The following is a 17,935-nucleotide window of genomic DNA, read 5'->3' on the forward strand; positions in this document are numbered from 1 at the left end:
GGGCAGCAGATCGTCAACAAACCATGGGTGCCCTCTGCCCACGCCTGGAAGCTTGTGAAATCAGCGTAAGCGTGACATTGCACAGTACGATTACATTTCTACAAATTATTAGTTTCTATAGAATATAAACTAACGTGCTCACAGAAGTCTCTTCTCTGGGGGTCTGTGGGTAAGAAATGTTACTTTAGCATCTGTTCTTTTAAGGCTATTTGCTCTGGGAAGGCAGTGTGTTTTGCCATAAATTTAGGTCATTAATTTGTATCTGTTCTTTGTTTATTTAAGAAACAGGACGAAAGGGCAGCTGCTGAAACATTTGGCTGTGCCGAGGGGTAGTGGGCTCAACATGCTGGAGTTCTGCACATGACCAGCTTGAGTTTGTATCCACAGCTACAGGACCGAACTTTATGGAAACACTTTGCCAAGCCATGTGGTGCTCGGCTTCCCTTTGCATCAATACCCTTTTAATTACCTGATCCTGAGGGGGAAAAAGTTAGGGAAAAGTGTGAGTGCAAAAGCCTAGGAGCCTGCCGGGAATCAGACTTTTAAAAAAAAATCAGCACCAGAAAATGTGTGGCAATTATTCTACACGACATCGATATAAATCCTGCAACTGGCCTGCAAAGGTAACACTCTGACCTGTATAATTTGGTATTTATAAACTGAATCGCAATAATATCCAGTAAATTGATTGTTAACAACATTTAATGCTCTGAAATTGGCCATTAAGTGCAGAATCATTTGAAAAGCATTATTGTTATTATGAAGCATTGCAGAGGTTTTATTTATTATCATAAACCTAATGGACTCAGTAAATTAGGTGTATTTAGAAAGGTCATTTGCTGCTTGTTGATACTGAATTCTAAGCACTTTAACTCAAATGGATAACAAAACATAGCAGTCTTTTCAAGGATGGCACACATTTAAGCAACTCCAAATAAACAATACAGAAGTACAGTTCCTGAAATTTGAAAAATAAGAATGTGACAATACCTGTTAGGACTGTTTTCAAAGGCATATTTGAGAATGATAAATTTTCTATTCAAAACTACATACTAGGAGTAAAAGGAACAAAGTAAAATATATCATAGGTGAATTTCAAATAAAAAAATTATTTTTGCCTAGAATCATATTTCTTTTGGATGAAATATGATGCCCCCTTTGCATTTTTTTTTTCTAGAAGAGCCCTCACCGTGAGAAGATGTGGTAACTTTTTAAATATCATGAGTTTGCTTGTCTCAGCCTGTGGACCTGTCCTCACAAGCCACCTGAAGTGTTAATGGGTTTGTAAGAATGTAGGATGGAAATTAAATACTTCTCTGGACAGAGATTTTAAATTTTTTTTTTTTTTTCTGTTGAATGTGTTTTCATGTCAGTAGAAATGATCTTGTGTTTTTCAGATGCTCTGTTTTGAAGAAGTCATAACTGAAAATGTGGTTGGAACTCAGGACTGCTCTTACGGCGCAATCTCATCAGCAGGCCCTTCCCCAGAACACTTTGCAAGTCTGAGGAACCTGCAGGCCCCTGTGGTCGCTGGAGCTCTCTTCTCGGCAAGAGGCAGCAGGCAGTTCTCTGTGGAGGGACCCAGATGGTCTGTATTCAAGACTGTAAGAAAGACCGTTAGCAAGACCTGTCTTTCATTTTCTCTTGTACAGTCTTTGGATTCATCGTGAGGGTCACAGGCAAATTCCTGAAGTCTTGCTCTCAGAATAAATGTGAATTTCATTCAAAGAAAGGATGCATTCTTTCCCATCATTGCATTGTTTTGTGCTCAGGTGGTGCAGAGGAAAATTTAAGAAGTATCAGGCCACATGATTTCTGGGAATAGCTGAAAAGATGCTTTTCAACATTGGTGGAAAAAGAAAGAAAAACAAATAAATTAGATGTGAGCTCTCATCAGATTTCTTATATTCCAAGACTGTGTTTAGAGAAGAAAACATGGAGGAAATTCTTCTCGAATATGAACATACCAGTAACTTGGTATTATACACGTAACATCTCAAGTTCATTAACAAACAACTGGGTAGCTTCTAAGCAGCTTATCTATACAGCACCTGCTACAGCTATAGAAATATGCTAGATATTATAATAACTGATACTATCTGGAAAATACGACGATTTCTAAAAGTCTTATGGGGGAACTTTGGTGTACCAAGTAGCATACCTAGACTCATTCTGTAGGCTTACATTTATTTAAAACTATCTTTTTTTTTTTTTGGTAAAACAAAGGATACCTAATTGAAATTATTCTAAAACAAAGGGAGAACTCCTCAGAATTTATCTGTCTTAAGGAAACTGATCAACATTTCACCACTGAGCTGGGCACAAAACACTTTGCGCTGGTCCCATCCAGTCATTATGTTTCAATTCTATTCATCTCTTGATGCTTTTCTTCTCGCGGACCCCTAGCCTGACTCCTGTATTCTCTCACACTGTCCCCTCCCTACTCCCCAAGGGTTTAGTGAATTTAAAAAGCACACACACATAAAAAGATACTGGATTCCCAATACCCTAGCCTAGCCAAAGGCGTCTATCCAGTTCTTTACTGGGCTCTCACTGACCATAACAAAGCATTTCATATGTATAAATAAAATATTTCTAATGGGAAGATCTGAGCGTCTCTTCTCCTGCCATACCCCTTCCATTCTCTAGTCTCGCTCACTTTTCAGTCCTATCCCCATATCCCGTGACTGCTAAGTTCTTCCACTTTTCTCTGTCTTTTCTCCCTCACTCAGTTCAGATGCTCTACATCTGATCATCTTCCCCAGGGTGGTTGTGGCCTTTGGGATGCAGTCTAGGTGTTAAAGGAATGATTATTCATTGTGATCTCCAAAAGTGAAAGCCCTCCTCTTCTTATAGAGGCTCTACTCCCTAGAGAAGAATTTGGCAGCATTTTTCTCAAAGTGGATTAAAAAATGCATCACACTTAAAAAAAAAAACCCACATGGCATCTCTCAGGAGACTTCTTTTGATGCAGGTTCCATTTCTGTCAAGAGAGGATGCAGTGTTGTAGCGGAAAAAGCATTCAACTTGGACTCCAGAGAACACCCTTCCAATCCTGGCTCTGCTAATCATAATACTAACTGGGGACCTCATACAAGTCATCTGTCTCTCTGGGGGGTCCTAGGTCCCCAGGGTAGAGCTAGGGGTTGAGGCCAGTGGCCATCCAAGGTTCTTCCAGCTCTGACGCTCTCTGAGTCTAGGAAATGGGACCCTGAGACTTTAAAAGGAGACTTTCATCCAACTAGGATTTGATGGCAATGAGGAGGCAGTTCAGGCTGCTACCCTCTTGGTATTTTACCTGCAAGTCACACATTTTATCCCATTTGCCAAGGTTTCTCTAGAAAAAACATCTAATAATCATTTAAAGTACAACGTCCCTTTGAAAACGATTTTTTTTGAAAGTTTGAACAAACACTCTTCCTTTTCTGGCAATGCCTATATATATAGTGAGAGGCAATAGATTGAAAAAAAAGGTCAACCTCATAATTTTGTCTATGTTATTGGTGAATACTGCAAAGTATAAGGCTTATTCTGAGAAATCGCTCTAAAAAAGAAATATTTTCTTTCTGATTCTATAGCTGCAGTTTGATCAACCTATAATTCTTTCTACTTAACTACTATAGCCTTGTGTACATACATTTTATACTATTTTAAAAATAAAATGAAGAAACATCCTTTTCATCTTATCTCAATAAATATCCCATGTTAAGTATTTTGTGTTGTAAAGATTTTCATCATTGGGTTGCATTTCAGATATACTTGAAAATCTGTAGAAGATCCAGAATAAACAATGAGCAAGACTGCTTGGTATTTGCATGAGGAAAGGAGAGAAAAGAGGAGGGAGGGAGCGGGGAAGTAAGGAGAGGCGGTCAGGCATGGTTGAATGTTCTTAGCCACATTTGTGCACATATGAGCAAGACCCCTGGTCCCTGTGTCGAGACAGGCTTCATTAGTACCACTGAACTTAGAGACTGTGGAAACTTCAACAGTATGGGGAGCTAAGGTGCTTTCCTAGCACATTCAATGTATTGTGCTTCAGTTACGTGAAGTAGCCTAGAGACTCTTTTAAAAATATCATTTGATGGCTAATGCTTTGGAAAGTACAAGTGTCACTTGGGCCACTGTTTTCCCCATTCCAGTTCAGCACACAATGGCATACCTTCTTTGAGCAAAGTCCTGTCTGACATGTGGGTGTAAGCCAAGCTTTCCCCAACACATAGGATGCCTGTGATTGTGTTCCTGAAGCTCTTCCTTCTGGCATCTCTTAATCGGCTCCTATTTCTGAGCCCCCACCCGAATCAGGACCCACCTCAGAGTGAGGCTGCTCACAGCAGTGAATCTCACCTACTTCTTGAACACCATCCCCTTGTCACCATGCTCCTCCCATATCAACCCTTACTTTGAATCTTGTGTTTTGGACTACATCCTAAGCGTCTCTTCTCAATTTGGTCAGGGACACTCTCAACTCTTACCCTCCTCCAGATGGGCTAAAGAAAATGTTAACATTTAGCAATAAATGAGACAAACATTTTCAAAGACTTACCCTGGAAATCCCAGATCTCTAAGTAAAATTAATCATAAATGAGATATTTCTTGGATCCTTTTGACCTCTGTCCACTTAAACCTTTCCAAGGTACTAGGGTTCTGTTGGTGCTCATCATGTTATTAGGAAGTGATTCAGGTACCAAAAAGAATCAGGCTTGGTGTCAACCAATATTAAATCTTAACTTAGATATCCCATGAGTTTTAAAGAAACATACCAGAGGCCGACTTTCCAGCCCATGGTAATTCCCCAAGTTTATAACAGCCCAACATCTAAATCTATGGATTTTATAATCAAGCAGTTAACTTACTGAAGTAAAATTAAACTAACATCTATTAAAGACTTACTGTGTACTAGCCGAGGAGCTAAGCATTTTCTGTGTGCATTATCTTTCTGAGTTTTGTCAACTAACTTGTGGGGAATGTGTTGTTAGTTCCACTTTAGTATGCAAACTTGCTCATGATCATTATGGCTAATAAAGTCGCAGTCAGAAAAGGTGCCCAGGCCTGACACCTAAAACAGGATCGCTGTCCAAAACATTAAAATATTTAGTTCAGATTTCTTCGAGTAGTTAATCATGGAACATAGACTGGAAGCAAATCATCTGTAATGGGAGCATTTGCTCAGGACAGTGGAGGAAGATTAGATAATGTGAAGGAGAGGGAGCAGCAGGGTGAGGTGATTCTAGTCTTCAAGGGCCCAGTACTGTTATGCAGAGGACAGTAACATACTATTCATAAACGTCCCCAAGGAGAAAATAAATGGATGTTTTCTGGAGTGTGAAAGATTTAGTTTAAATATATAAAATATTTTCCCATATGGATAGTTGTGAGACACAGGAATGTGTCTTCAAGGAAAATGACAGAATCTGTTTCACTGGAGCCCTTTAAAACATAGAATAGATTTTCCTTTGAACAGAAGTGGAGAAGATCCACATGGAGGATGCAGAATTATTTCCCTCTAGGATCCTGTAACCATTACAATCCTAAGTAGTCTTCTGGCATTACGTTCTTTTAGCAATAAGTCATCTGAGATCATGATAGCCAAATATTTGTAGACTCAGAAAGAGAAGACTGGGAGTCAAAACTGGGTGAGATTCCATTATTCCTGTTTGTTTGTTTGTTTATTTATTTATTTATTTATTTATTTATTTTTTGAGATGGAGTCTCGCTCTGTCGCCCAGGCTGGAGTACAATGGCGAAATCTTGGCTCACTGCAACCTCCGCCTCCTAGATTCCAGCGATTCTCTTGCGTTAGCCTCCTGACTAGCTGGGACTACAGGCGTGTGCCACCACACTTGACTAATTTTTATATTTTTAGTGGAGACAGGGTTTCACCATGTTGGCCAGGATGATCTCGATCTCTTTACCTCGTGATCCTCTCGCTTCGGCTTCCCAAAGTGCTGGGATCACAGACGTGAGCCACCACTCCCAGCCAATTCCATTATTCTTAACCTCAAGATTACAGTTTAGATGAGAAGTGAGTGTTGGAAGGAAGGGCATCAATCAAGTAAGAGGATTGTATCCTGATTTAGTATTTGTTAATGAAATACAATCAGATCAGTCTTTTTCCTATTGCAGAGGTACAGGACTCTCTCCTATAAAGCCATTGAAAAGAGAAAAAAAAATCCCCCACCCCCTTTTTTTGGTAGCTCCTATAGTGGAAGCAATTTTTTCTTTTTTTTTGAGATGATGGAGTCTAGCTTTGTCACCCAGGTTGGAGTGCAGTAGTGAGATCTCGGCTCACTGTAACCTCTGCCTTCCAGGTTCAGGAGATTCTCCTACCTCAGCCTCCTGAGTAGCTGGCACTACAGGCGTTCACTACCACACTCAGCTATTTTTTGCATTTTTGGTGGAGACAGGGTATTACCGTGTTGGCCAGGCTGGTCTTGAATTCCTGGCCTCAGTTTATCTTCCCGCTTTGGCCTCCCAAAGTGCTGGGATTACAGGTAAGAGCCACTGCGCCCGGCTGGAAGCAAATTTTTTAAACATTCACAAGCCCTTAAATTGTAGTTCACTTCTATTTTAAGGAATGAAGAAACAATAACTTTTGGAAACAATTAAGGTTTTTAAATCTTTACTTCTTAATTATTAATCAAAGAAGAAATCTCTATACATGGAGCAGTTGAATGAGGAGCAAAATTTCTACTTCAATCAGCCATTCATCACAGGTCTGCATTGTTTGGAGAGACAGACTTGGGGAGATCATATCAGTAAGAATTCTGTATGTGGGAAGTAAGAATTTTGATGAAATTTGGAACTCTGGTCCATGGAGCTGTTTTTGGTGATTTCTTAACGCTCTGATGGTATGCTGTCACCAGATGCATCATTATTTTGAAACTAAAAAAAATGTGAGAAGGCCTGGGAAAATCCTGTGGGCTGGAAACTGCTGGTGGACGAGTAGGGCTAGCTTTTAAAACTTATTTGCTGGAAAAGATTATCATTGTCTTTCTTCTTTCCTTTCAATCATTGAAAATATTATTCTCTACGTGCCATTAAGTGTCAGTCTATTTTTTTAAAAAAGAAACGATAACAACAATTTCTAAACACTCAAAACATCCTTCAACATGCTATTTTAAGAGAAATATACATGAGCAATGGTTTTGAGCAGAATCCATTTTTAATCCAGATGATACATTGAGCAGCAAGTTAAGGATGTTTGCTTTGATTGCCTTACTCAACTCTCCATCACGCCTCTTAGACTCTCTTCGGCAGTTCTGATGTGAGTGTACGCTTTCCGTTGTCTTCTTTATGGATTTAATCTTATAATTTGAGGTTTGAGGCTGATTATCCAGCATTTTATACAGAAGTACTATTTTTCTTTCTCTGCTTAACACGTCGCAGAGAACTGAGTGTCAGGTTTCTATCTCATATGTTCTACAATTCTGTGTTCTGGTGTGATGCCGGCAAAACTGCTATAATTCGAGACAAATAGTCATCTTTCCAAGTCTCATAAAATAAATGCTTATAATTTATAGGAATTAAAATGCAAATATTGAAATGCTTTAGAATAGCACATGGTTACATTTCAGCAATTTCAAAGACATGCAGAATTAGAGAAACTGACCCGATCTCCCTCCAAATTACAGCTACGATTCGAGACTGTGCAGGACTAAGTAGAACGATTTCTCTCAGGAGAATGGTGAGAGAGAAAACACTCGTCACCCTGTCACCGTGTCTGTTTCTGGTTTAGAAAGGTGGACACAGTGCTCCCCAGGCCACGCACACTTGTTCACGTGTCCTTTCGGTACTGGAAAATAAAACAGCATTTAGGTGGGTAAAAGCATCATTCTGTCAGTGGTTGAAGTCTCCACTGTTGATGCCAATTGTGTTTTCCCAAATGTCTTAAAAATCTGTTTAAATAAAAATGTCAAACACTCATGTGATTTCTAAAGTTGTAGGGGCGTTTGAGGTGATCTGCGTAGTTGGGAACAGCGTCTTAATGATCTCTCCATGCCTCACAATGCCCGGCACCGTGTTTTGCTCAAAAATACCACGTTTAACGCTGGAATAAACGAATGGACCTAGTGTAACTGACATCCTGAGGCAGGCAGCCCTTCTCTGCATTCCTGAATATCTCACTAGTCAACCTTAGTCTATCGCCGCTTGCCACGACTGGTTCCAAAGTTCCCCCTGATGTTGACCAAAGTTGGTCTGGCTGTAATTTCCACTGATTAATCCCGGTTTGTACATTGGAGGGAGCAGTCTCTTCCCTTTACTACAGGATAACCCTTCTAATATGTTAAGATAGTTATCACATCTTCCCTTAGGCATCTCCAGAATAATATTTCCCAATCCCTCCACCACTGCTTGTAAGAAAGAGGGAACAGTGGGGTGAGCACTCAGGAAACTTGCGTTTGGGTCCTATCTTTGAGAATGATCGATGTGACCTTGGCTGGGCCACTTAATTGCTCCAGTCATTTATAGATTCATGTATAAGATGGCATATTTACACTTGTCTGTTCTCCTGGTAGTATTCTTTGGGGGACTCAAACCCTCTGTAAATTGTCAGATGTTATGAAAACACAAGATATTATTAGCACAATGAGACGTAGTTTCTAGCCACTTCCCCAACCTGGCATCCTTCCCATGGCTGTGCCAAGAGTTTGTCATTGTATTCCTTAAAATGTGGTCATCAGAATTAAATTAACTCACTGTCCATCCATTATTGGCTTCTTCCAGTAGAAATGAAAGGAAGAGAAAGGAAGAAGTGAACTCATGTTATTTAAAACTTACTTTGTGCCAGACCCTTAATCCTTTCTTTCTTTTACTCCTCATACTAACCCTTTAAGGCATGCGTTGTGTAGGTAAGTAAAGAAAACCTTAGAGATTGTAAGTAATTTGCTCATATCACCAAGATCAGCTTGACTCATGCTCTCTCTGCTCTAACGTGTTTTCCACAATTTTTATTATTCCCATAATCAGGATACTCTACATCTACGATTGGAACGGTCAGCAACGACCGCAGTTTCCTTTGGCCAGAGCATAATACTGGCTTGCATTAATCTTGTAGTAGGCTCAAAGCTTTAGGTTTTCATTTGTTTTTTTTTCACATATATTTCTATTAATATTTACGCTGTACTTGTACGACAGGTTTGGGGGCCTAATTTCCAGTCATTTTAGAGATCCTTTCTAAACTTGATATGCTCTCACATTATCCACAATCTCTGTTTAATATATATATATTTTTTGAGACAGAGTCTTGCTCTGTCGCCCAGGCTGGAGTGCAGTGGCATGAACTCGTCTCACTGCAACCTCCGTCTTTTGGGTTCAAGCAATCCTCCCACTTCAGCCTCCCTAGTAGCTGGGATTACCGGCACCTGCTACCATGCCTGGCTAATTTTTAAATTTTCATTAGAAATGGGAGTTCACTGTGTTGGCCAGGCTGGTCTGGAACTCCTGGACCCAAGTGATCCGCCCTCCCGAAGTGCTGAGATTATAGGCGTGAACCACCGCGTCTGACCTCAACTTGATCTTTTTTTTTCCTTTGAGAAAAAGTTGCACTCTGGCGCCAGGTTGGAGTGCAGTGGTGCGATCTCAGCTCACTGCAACTTCCGTCTCCTAGGTTCAAGTGATTCTCTTGCCTCAGCCTCCTGAGTAGCTGGGACTACAGGCGCATGCCACTACACCCGGCTAATTTTTGTTATTTTTAGTGGAGACGGGGTTTCACCATGTTGACCAGGATGGTCTCGATATCTTGACCTCATGATCCGCCCTCCTTGGTCTCCCAAAATGCTGGGATTACAGGCGTGAGCCACCGTGTCTGTCCTCAACCTGATCTGTCAAAGGTGTGAGTTCAACCGTTTTCAATGTGAAGACTGTTCTCCCTCTAGGAAAAACTAGGAGCAAAGAGGAAGTTAAGTATCTCCATTTGTTTCATCCCTAAGAAAGAAGGCTATCTTTCTTTTGTTCATCACTTCCCGCTATGAATGTGGCCCATTAGTCACCCTGCATCTGAGCCTCCTGTGGTTAGTAGGCAGAATAATCGTCCACAAAAGTCTCAGGCCCTAATCCCTCGAACCTGTAAATGTTGCTTTACATGGAAAAGGGACCCTGCATGTGTGATTGAGTTAAGGCTCTTGAGATGGGGAGATGGTCCTGGTGGGGCCTAAATGTAATCACACGTGTCCTTCTAAGAGGGAGGTAGAGGGAAATTTGATACAGATGGAGGAGGAGGAGGTGAGGTGGCCACAGAGGCAGACTGGAACCATGAGGCCATAAGACAATAGTTAGTGGTAGCCACTCAAAGCCAGAAGAGGCAAAAGACAGGCCCACCCCCGAAGCCTGTGGAGGGAGTGTGGCAGCCGTCGACACCTTGATTTCAACCCAGTCATACTGATTGTTGGACTTCTGGGCTCCAGAACTCTGAGCAAAGAAGTTTCTGTTTTTTGCAGCCGCCAGACGGTAGGGGGTAATTTGTTACAGCAGCCACAGGAAACGAATACCCTCCCTTCTGTTATTCTCTGACGTTCCTAAAACTCGTGTACTCTCCTGGGTTGTGCGCTTCTCCTTCCTTTAAATCTGTATACACAGTATTTATATTTCCGTAAAGCACATTCCACGTGTTGTCTTATAGTATCTGAGCTTGCCAGACTGACATCCATACTTCACACTGGCCTCTTGAAATGTTGTCATTTAGGGATCACAAAACATAAAATATTGTTTGGACAGATACATAATAATTGTCAAAGGTCTTCCTTTTTGGCTTTTCAAATATGGAAGGTACAAGAATGCTTACCAGCTACTGGTTATTATTTGTTCGGTAAATTAAACTTTTTTGTACTAGAAGCTCTGCGGATGCCAGTACACCCAGTGACTTGATAGCTCAGGGGAGACGCTTTTCTGAGAAGGCAGAGACCCAGGGAGAGCCTCCCTGCAGCTTAGCCCTTCCCTCCAACATCCTGCATAGCTCTGAGGAACCTCACCTACATCTGCTGCCTTTTACGAAAAAATGGACAATTAATGCCTCTTTTGAATAACCCAATTGGAACTGGGTAGTTACCCTGAATGGGTTCCAGTGTAACAGCAACAGAATTCATGTTTACTAATCTCTCTTTTCCTGTCCTGTATTTCTTTTGCCACCTGTCTCATGTTCAAAATAATCAAATCTTAGGAAAAGTTCTTGCATTTTAGAAGGGTCTGAAACAGGTCCCGGATAATTTCTGTGTCTGCTCTGCATAAAAAGCATCCTACCTTGAAACTATTGAGAAAAGCAGTCATACCAAAGAATCATTTATTGAACTCAAGTTTTCTGAATTTTCGCTCTTGTACCATTAGGGCTGTTACCCATATCTGGGTGTGAGGAAGGGGATTTGGGTGGGGAAGGAGAGGGGAGTCGCTGAACGGAAAGTGAGTGAGGAGGAAAGGGAGAGAAAGGATGCCGAGGAGAAAGACGGCAGGTTTGACCTAGATTCCCAGCTGCCCAGCCTCTGAATATCAGAACTCATTTAAATGCCGTCGGGGGAGGGGCAGAGAACAGAACTTTGCAAACTGTGAAGTTCAAGAGTCCGAATATCTGATTCTACTCATTTTCAAAACTGTGTCACCAAATCCTGTCGAGTTCCTAAAGCCCCGTCTTCAGATTCTCACGTGCTTGTGTTCAAACATGGTACGTCTTCTTTCTCCAGTGAGATGAAACTAATGTATTCTGCCACATGCTTCAGAAATACTTAACCTTGTTATTTGATAGCCATGTGTTTTCGTGCGGAGGTAGGAGGAGCTGTTTCGACTCTTTTTCACTGTGAAAGAGATGGACTGTTTGAGCGGAGAGGGTCCCCCCGGCCGTTGGGAATGGCCGTTGTAAAGTCACAAATGCGCTGTGGCCCAGCAGGACCCAGGCGGTGCTCACACATCTCCCAGAGACAATCACCCACTAACAGTGTCAATGCCCATTTCACTCTATTTCTGTCCTTCCAGGACTCTTGATGAGTGACATCTAACCTATTCACAATTTTTAAAGCAAAATAATAGTAGAATCGTGAGCGCTTTTTTTTTTTTTTTTTTTTTTTTGCTTGTCTGTTTCTCTTGTGTTCTTTAAGGTCGACCGTCTCGTTGCATCTTGATATCTTATCTGAGGTTTCAATCACTGTCTAGCTCTTGTATTCTGTGATGCCTGTGGCTTTCTTTATTAAGCACCCACTGAGGGGAGGGTAAGATATTTAGCCCTGTGACAAGCACAGCATAGGAACTTTGATCCTAGAGGGGGACAAAATACCCTACCCCTGTGGATGACAAGAACGCTCCCGTGGCAACGTATACCCAGCCTATACTTGACAGCAGACAAGGATTAGATCAGCGCTCAATCTGCAGATCAAGGGGGCTGTCAACACTGGAAGTCTTCATCAGAGATGCCTTTTAGGAGCAGAATGGAAGGCGAGTGAACTGTACTTTCATGCAGGACTAGGAAGAGGGAGAGGCAAAGGAGGCATTTGCATCTGGTGCAGAATTTAAAACGGCGCCAAAAAAACCCGGGAGTCAAATGAAGCATATTTGAACGCAAGAGTTTTGAAAATCACAACTAATACAAAAAATCAATAGTGAACAACGTGTCAAAATGTTGAAGAAAGACAGAGTTGATATTACCGGTTTTCTCCTTTTTCTCAGGCTCTGTCATGGCTCCACATGGAGCCTGTTAGTGAGGAAGGAGAGGAGATGGAGGAGGGGGCCAGTACATTAGCGATAGTTACCAGGATATTGATAGAAGATGAAACACTCGCTTAATTCTGTCAGGCAGAGAAGCTTAGCTGAGACAGAGACCCAGGTGAGGAGGTGTTAAAAGGTAAAAGGTGAAATGGAGAAAGAGATGTGGAAGTCATTTAGAGTGGGACGAGCAGTTGTAACCTAAGGGTCTCAACCCAGGAGAACTAGCAGACAAGATTTGTCATAGTGGATTACCAAAAACGGTGGGGGTGTCCGGTAAGAGCACTGTAGCGACAGTGTGTAGGATGGGCTGAAAGGGTAGGGAATGGAAAATAAACATTTCCAAAAGAAGTTATAGACAAAAAGAATGCGCAGAACCCAATCATTTCAATATGGGGATAAAGGAGAAAGAAGGAAGCAAAAAATATTAGACATTTGCCTGCCTTCTGGGTGGATATGAGTCTGTACTGCCAGGAGGAGATCTTCAGCAGGAACTGAAGCGAATGAACGGGGTGGAATAGCACTGAAGGAAGAGGTGAGAGGGCCACATTTGGGGTCTTGTGTGTACATGGGAGATTTGACCCCAAAGAGCTCAAGAGTAGGAAGTAACGGATGAGAGGTCAAGAATTTGGTTTGCCCACTCAGTGTTTCTTTTTTTCTTTTTTTTTGAGATGGAGTTTCACTCTTGTTGCCCAGGCTGGAGTGCAATGGCGTGATCTCGGCTCACTGCAACCTCTGCCTCCCGGGTTCAAGCGATTCTCCTGCCTCAGCCTTCCGAGTTCCTGGGATTACAGGCATGCGCCACCATGCTCAGCAAATTTTTTGTACTTTAGTAGAGACTGGGTTTCTCCATGTTGGTCAGGCTGATCTCGATCTCCCAACCTCAGGTGATCCACCTGCCTTGGTCTCCCAAAGTGCTGGAATTACAGGCGGGAGCCACCACGCCCGGCCTCAGTGTTTCTTAAGAGGGTAGCGCTGTTTACGTTTTGGCATAACACGTGCTTGTCATATGGAACTGTTCCGTATATCCCACAGCACAATTTAAGTTCTTGCTCCTATCCTCTCTCCCCACCTCGTCCACCCGCCTTCCAATCACTGGGACAACTGGAAAAGGCTCCACACATATCTAAACAGGATGTGGTTTCCTACCCTCTAACCCAGGCCCTTTGAGAGCTCCTCCGGGGAGGAAGAGAACCTGCATTCAGGGAAGAATTGTCCAAGAGGTACCAAGAGATAACAGTGATGCAGAAAATCCAAAGGCAAAAAGTTCCCAAAGGGAGGGTAGTCGGCGGTGTCAAACGTAACAAAAAGATCAATAAGGACACCCTGAAAAAACAGAAGACAACTGGGGAGGTGTTTCTCGTAACACCTTTGCTTATTCCAAAACACCTGTGTGGTCAGTGATAGAACAGCTGTATTTTTTTCAGGGAAGCTCAATTTGTATGCTTTTTTTCCTACACTCATGTTCACACAGTTATACAATCTGAGGATCTACTCTAGTAAAAATGCCGTTATATTTAATACGTGTATTATTTGTGTGTATGTTTGTATACGTGCGTGTAATATGGGCTAATTCATGAAGAGTGTGGTTCGATAAGCAAAAGTGTGATCTCTTTGCTGTTGCGTCTCCACCAATGCCGTCTGTGAAGCTATCTGTAGGATGATGATATGCAAATTTTCCTTTTGCTTTTTTTCTAAATGTAAAGAATATTTTTTGGGTGTGTGTGGAAATAAAAGGGCAACACAATCATTTAGAAATGAATCTGTCGAAATATAAATAGTGATTTTGTAATTAAATATAATTGGGAGACTGATCCTGTTTGCTTCCTTATCAGTCAAGCTCCTTCAGAGATGTTTGAGCACTTGGTCTGCATTTCTTCGTATCTGTAGTTTTTATCCTTGAACTTGCAGAAGGGTTTTTGTTATGGCTTCCTCTTTTAGAGTATTCTCTCTTGGAAGTGAAATGGAGAAGGTAATTTTTATGTATTATTTTCCATTCTGTTTAGTCTGGTCTTGCAGTTGGATACTTAATTTGGCATATGGTCTTTGGAATGATCATGGTTGTCCATTTCCACTGAGTTCTGTTGGTTTTACTGAATCAAATTAGATAAAAATTTTGTGAATTTCTACTTAGTGTTCTACAAAAGTTTTTTCTGAATTGTTGGTTTTGGAGGATTGCGTTACTGCTTTAGTTCCAGCTGCCATGTTCTCCCCAGATTGCAAAACAGACTATGGAATAACATTTTCAAACATAAAATACAACCCTTAAAGTTTCTTAATTCCTCTTTCTGAATCTCATATTGTCAACAGAGGTCTTTTTTCCCTCTTATAATGTTCAAAATGATCTGCCCTTTTATGAATGCCTTGAGACTGTCACACAAAGCTAACGGTGAGGGAGCAGATGCCTCATTCAATTCCAAATAGAAGGAAATCTGTTGTCTCAAATAATCCCTAAATTCAGACACTTTCAGACAGCTATTATCAAGAGACCACATTCTAAGAGCAGATGTGTTATTAAGGCTGAGAAATGTTATGAGGACTTCGTGATCTGACGAATGATTTCAATCTATCCAACATTCCGACATTTCATCTTTTAATAAATTAGAGATTAAAATATCCATTTTGGGGAGATAATTTGTGTAAGGAAACTGGAATTGTAACCGATACTCCATTTCTATGCAAAACTGCCTAAATTAGACTTACAGGTCCTTTTTATATATAAAGTCTGTTCATTTGACAGAAGCAATTATGATGTATTTTAATCTCTGTATTCAGTTCTATAGCTCCTGCTCACAGATAAAACACAACTCCTGTTTTTCAGTGAGGAATAAGGAACAAACACATCCAGGCATTAGTTGTCTCACCTAAATGTGCTCAATCATTCCTTTATACCCTTCAATTTACCTTTATGTGATTATTTAGAGCCTTTTCAGAGAAGCAATTACTGAACAATTCTGCTGAGGGCTAACACTCTCCTTTTCTTGTCGGAGTTTGGTTATGTGCTATTAAACCTCTTTTTTTGGTTAAAGGTGCAATAGAGCTCTTACATTCTTTGGATAATAGAATCTTCTTCTGGGTTCAAGTGAATGTTTTCACCAGCCCTATTTAGAATCGCAAATTGTCCCATTCAATAACAAAGTGTACATTCCTCAGCACTTGCAAACTGCTTGTTACCCACAGGTTGTACTTTGATGTCCCAAGAATACCTATAGTGCTATAGGATTTTTACATAATCCTACCGCTGTCGAACAGAATCAAACTTAAATTCAAGTGAACACCAATTACTAGAAATAACACAAAAAAGGCAACAAAGGCACCCAAATTCTCTTCGGCAGGGCTGTCCACAGCTGTGCATGTGTTGGAATTTATATTCTACCTGACCTTATGAAAAGTAGCTAATAAAATGTCCTTGAACAGTTTACTTTAATCAGCTGGAGTTGATCTCCTGGCTCGACATTGGTAGATGCTTCCTCGGTGTGAAATTTGGGAGCAGAAATAAATCATCTAATAATTCTCCTTATGACTGATAATCTTTTTTTAATCTTTGACCTTAAGAATCAGAATTTGACAGCTAGATTTTGGGGGGAAATGGCATTTATGTTATAATTTTTAAAAAATGTTAAATTGTCAAAATCCTAAATATGGAAATGTAGCCAAGCAGAAAAGAATGGAGGCTCGTGGCTGGGCTGAGGGGCAACTATTTATCAGCAGTCCCGGAGTCCACAGCAAACAGCACGCTTGGCTCCCATGAGCATGACTCTGGCAGGGAGCAGTGTCAGCCTCCTCAAGGTTCCCACTCTCCAAAACACTTCTGACTTTTTTTTTGTACCCATAACAAATTTAAGCTTTATGAATATCACCATCCCAAACTTATTAACTTACCGATTCATTCAACAGTGATTTAGCTTCTACTCTGTGCAACATGAAATAAACTGAAAAGCCTTTAGAAGGCAGATATAAAGAAACTTGCTACAGAGCACAAAAATTGTATAATTATGATCCGATTGAAGCAACATTTTGTGTATAAGGAGTTGAAAGAACACTAAAATGGGTGGCAACCTTGCCACTTGCAAGCTTCGTGATTTAAAGCGTGTTGCTAAGACTTTTGTGCATTAGAATTTTTTCTAAAGCAGTCATGGCTAAGTAAGTACCTACTATGTACAGTCATGTGGTGGGCACTCGGCAGACCTTATTTAACTTTCAGTTGTTATGAGATCAGATGTACAGGTAATTATGATACAAAGAAGAAAAAAGAGATCAGGACAGCAAGAGAGGCATAGAAGGCATAGATTGCTACCAAAGTCCAGAAAAGCAGGTGACTATTTGCATTTGGGGATGTTGAGAAGGAAAATCAATTTGATTTGGGCCTTCAAGCATGGGAAGACACTAGGTGTGGTGGCTCATGCCTGTAATCCCTGCACTTTGGGAGGCTGAAGTGAGAGAATCGCTTGAGCACAGGAGGTCAAGGCTGCAGTGAGCTGTGATTGCATGACCGCACTGCAGGCGGGGCAACAAAGCAAGACCCTGTCTCACACACACAAAAAAGAGTGGGCAGGATTTGGATGTACAGAAATAGGTAAAATGTTACCCCAGGCAGAGGGAGCAAGATGGAAAGCACACAGAGGTGAGATGAAGGTCAAGTTTTTATGTGAAACTCCAAGCATTTTGGCAGCGTTAAGTTCTAGTTGTTTTTTTTTTTTTTCTGTTTTGCTGTTGCTTGCTTGCTAGTTTATATTTGTGAGGAGTTCTCTTGGTCTCACTTCTAGGCTCAAGGGAATTCAGGCAAGAAAAGATTTTAAAGGTGTGTTAGGCGAGAGGTAGGAAAATCATTGGCAGAGGGTCCTGGATAAGATGAGGGCACAGGTGCCAAGGGGAGGGAGGGGTCTCATTAACAAAGGTGAGGAGGCCAAGCCAGGATGAGGAGATGCAGAGGGGCAGGCAGAGCTCAGAGCAGCTGAGGCAGTCCGTACTTAATGGCACCTGTGTTCTCAATGAGTTTCACGTCTGTTGAGTCAAAGGACCCAGGAGGTGGAGGCTGAGAAGATTCAGAAACCCCGATGCAGTGGACGGGGAAGAAAACCAGCTGCGGTTCCGTAGCAGAAAGGTGGAGCAACCCTGAGGGCCAGCTAACGTCAGGAGTCACGGGCTTGCGACGGGGGAGCCAGGTGGGACGCTGACTTCTTATGAAATCTGAGTGGGAGAAGACCAGGAGGAGGAGACATTAAAGACAGAAGACAGAAGGCAGAAACTCGAT

The 17,935-nt window shown here is 41.4% G+C and overlaps 1 long non-coding RNA gene across 1 annotated transcript; it reads left to right on the top strand.

The window, feature by feature from the left end:
- Window positions 1-89: 89 nt before the first annotated feature.
- LOC105711138 (uncharacterized) lies at window positions 90-1,623 on the top strand. The gene is made up of 3 exons (XR_001105964.2): window positions 90-623; window positions 1,178-1,280; window positions 1,398-1,623. It is a non-coding gene; the product is annotated as an uncharacterized LOC105711138 (long non-coding RNA).
- Window positions 1,624-17,935: the final 16,312 nt, after the last annotated feature.

This window comes from Aotus nancymaae, unplaced genomic scaffold (assembly GCF_030222135.1).
Source record: "Aotus nancymaae isolate 86718 unplaced genomic scaffold, 86718_ANA_hifiasm-v0.15.2.pri h1tg000032l_0, whole genome shotgun sequence".
Lineage (NCBI taxonomy): Eukaryota > Metazoa > Chordata > Mammalia > Primates > Aotidae > Aotus > Aotus nancymaae.